Here is a 3,724-nt window from a genome sequence, read left to right as displayed (position 1 = left end):
GTGGGGCGCCTGGGTGGCTCAGTGGGTTAAGCCGCTGCCTTCGGCTCGGGTCATGATCTCAGGGTCCTGGGATCGAGTCCCGCATCGGGCTCTCTGCTCGGCAGGGAGCCTGCTTCCCTCTCTCTCTCTCTCTGCCTGCCTCTCTGTCTACTTGTGATCTCTCTGTCAAATAAATAAATAAAATCTTAAAAAAAAAAAAAAAAAAGGAAATTCTAATAGAACTAAATCTGTATATTTTTCTATATTTTCTTTTATCCTCAGCGGGGCACACTGCATGCTTATTGATAGTTTAAGATATATACTTAAGATAGTATAAGATATATATACAAGTGTATACATATATATTTGGCATGCAAAGATTTATGTGCAAAGATGTTCATTTAGGAGTGCCTTGGTGGGTTGGTCAGTTAAGTGTCTGACTTTGGCTCAAATCATGATCTCAGGGTCCTAGGATTGAGTCCCACCTCAGGCTCCCTGCTCAATGGGGAGTCTGCTTTTCCCTCTTCCTTTCCCTCTGCCCCTCCCCCGACTCTTTCTGTCAAACAAATAGATTTAATTTTTTTTAAAAAGTTCATTTAATGGTTAAATATAATGGTGGGGGAGAAACTCACAATGTCCAATAATAGGGAACTGTCTTCATATGGCTTGGTATATCTGTAGGATGGAATATTCGTTCAGCTGGGAAAAGTCATGTTTACTAACCCAAATGTCCTTTGCCCAGTGAATGCATGAACTAACTGTGGTACATCTATACAATACTCAGCAAAACTCTCTGTATATTTAGCAAAAGAAAGTAACAAGCTATTGGTATATGCAGCAACATGAGTAACACTGAGATGCACTCTGCTAATAAAAGAAGACAGACCCATAAGCTACATACCAGTATTACTCAACTTACATGACATTCTGGAAAAGGCAAAGCTATAGGAATGGAGAATAGATCAGTGGTTTCCAGGGATTAGGACTGGGGGCAGTGGTAGCTACAATGGGCCAATGTGAGGGAGTTCTGGGGGAGTGAGAAACTGTGTCTGTATCTTGATTGTGGTGGGGACCTGAATGTCTGCATTCGCCAACACTCAGAACTGTACGTCAAAAAGAGTTAGTTTCTCTGCATGTAACTGAAATGTTTTCAAAGAACATTTAGTCACATAGGAAAATGTCAACAAGAAATAAAATATAAAACCTTCTAAAATATAATATAAATTTAACAAATTCTATTATGTTTGTGTATTTGAATGACATGCATAGTGTAAGTGAATGAAAGGAAATATGATAAACCCAAAGGTGGGTAGTGGTCTTATCAGTGATTCCTGTTTTTGGTGTTTGGCTTTTTGTATTTTCCAGATGTTCTCTAATGAGTATGCATTACATTTATAATCAGAAAAAGAGAAATTTGCACACACACACACATGCACATATCATATATGTGTGGTAATTTGACCCAACACAAAACATTTCCAGAAGACAAAAACAAAACCTAAAGCTTGTCACAGACACTTCTCTGCTCCTTTTCTTCCATAAAGCAAGCAAGGGAGGTTCAGACGTGAGAACTCACTGATTCTGATGCCCCAGCAGCCAGAAACGGGCAGCGTAATCCCTTTCCGTTCCCATAGGACCTGTAAAGCTCCGTAGAGGAAAAGAAATTGCCCTCAGGTGGCAGAGCTGTTCCTCAAAGGTGCAGCCCTGAGTCCAGAGCTCTTTCTCACTTACTCCAATGGCCTTCACCTCTAGGTGAGGTCCTCCTGACAGTGCCTCTACTCAATTTTTGTGGACACTTGACCAGATATTTGCTGCAAAGTAGGAAAACTGTGCAGCTAGATGATCACTGTGTATAACATATACACACATAACATAATCCCATGAATATCTAAAGAGGATCTAGACACTGCTCTGGGCAAGCCTAGGCCTTCCATCTCTTTCTCCCTTGCTTCCTCCTCTCTTACCATTATCCCACCCTTGTGACATCTGCAGGCTCACTGGCCCCATCCTGGTGCTCTGGCAGGAAAGACCAGCTAACTCCCTTGCCCACTGTCATCAGCTATCTTCATTATTATCACCAACATCAGGACCGTAGCTAGTATTTATTGAGTTCTTATCATCAAGTGGGCACTGTTACAAATGTTTGATAAAGGATTTAATATCCACAGAGTTATCACCACTATCCTCATTTTGCAGACAAGGAAACTGAGGCTTGACAAGGTTAAATCATTTCCTCAAGATCACAAAGCTAGTAAGTGGAAGGGAGTTTATATAACCAGAGTTGGGGTGCTTTACCCTCTGCTGTACTAATAAGACCCCACAAATGTTAAGAATCCCTGCATGTGTTCCAGAACCATCTAAACGGACTCCTTTATCTCTCCATCCATGTTCTCAATCTTTGTAGATTTCCAGCCCTGCTATCCACATACCATCTTTGCTTTTGCTTCTCCCTTACACTTTTGACACAAGATAGTCTCTTCGTGTCCCCAAACCCAACTTCCCTCCTGTCTGTATTTGCATCTCTCTTCCTTGTCTCAGCATGTTTAAGGACACCTGTCAGGGTAACATACTTTCTACCTCAAGACCTGATACTGTCACACCTCTACTCAAACCACCTGAGCACTGCAGGCAGAAATTAGACTTATACTGACATGGCATCTAGGGACACATGGGTGGCTCCGTCCTTTATCATCTGCCTTCAGCTCTGGTCATGATCTCTGGGTCCTGGGATGGAGCCTCCTGTACTGGGGCTCCTGCCCAGCAGGGAGTCTGCTTCTCCCTCTCCCTCTGTCTCTCCCCACCGTTTGTGCACTCTTTCTCACATGGGCTCTCTCTCTCTCTCTCAAATAAATAAAATCTATCCCCCCCAAAACAAAACAAAAAACCACATTTACGCAGCAAGTAGAGTTCTCCATGCATATAAGCATGAGTATTACCAATTTCCAGCTTTCTCTTTTATTAGCTAAGGTCCTATGGGGTTTTGGAGAAACCTGGTATTGATGGCTGAATTTTGGGATGTTTTCTCTTTTTATATAAATCTTGTAGCCTTTGGCATGCAGTATCAGCCTATGGATGTCTTATTTTAGCTTCAAAGGATATATGTGACCAACGTTTGTATGAGGAAGGATGGAAGGAAGGAAGGGGGGGAGGGAGGAGGGAAAGAAGAAAGGAAAGAAGGAAGGGAGAAAGGAATCCTTTGTAATGTTTCAAAGTCCTGCCCCAGTTCCCCCACATATCCCCCACATGGGATATGACAAACCATATCCTATGACAAGCTGTAGGGCATTGTTATGAGGACAGGCAGGATGAACAAGCTTGCCAAAGCAACTCTTCTCCTCAATTTAGCCTTGGAGTTACACAATTTTGTCTTCCTTGTGTATGTTCCAGTGTAATGCCTCCCAAATGAACTCTAATAGGTTTCCAGAAGGATCCAGACCTTTCCAGATACTGTGTTATAAAGAATATCATTTGAGTTCCCCCCTTCCTGTTGTGTCTAACAACACTAGATTAGACAACTGTTCATACAAAACAATCCTACTGGCTGCAGAGGAAGGAAGAAGCAGAACCAGCCTCAAAGGTGTGTATCTGCGCAGGTACTCTGGGACTCATGCTCAGAAAGGCCCAGCTTGGTCTAATGCTCTTCTGTCTCTGACTTTAAATTCTAAATTTTTGAACAAGGAGCCCAACATTTGTATTTTTTCACTGGGCCCTGCAAATTATGTAGCTGGTCCTGACTGGAAGTATT

Source organism: Enhydra lutris, unplaced genomic scaffold (genome assembly GCF_002288905.1).
Source record: "Enhydra lutris kenyoni isolate GAN:26980312 unplaced genomic scaffold, ASM228890v2 scaffoldscaffold21, whole genome shotgun sequence".
NCBI lineage: Eukaryota > Metazoa > Chordata > Mammalia > Carnivora > Mustelidae > Enhydra > Enhydra lutris.
The sequence above is the reverse complement of the archived record's forward strand: the minus strand, read 5'-3'. Positions refer to the sequence as shown.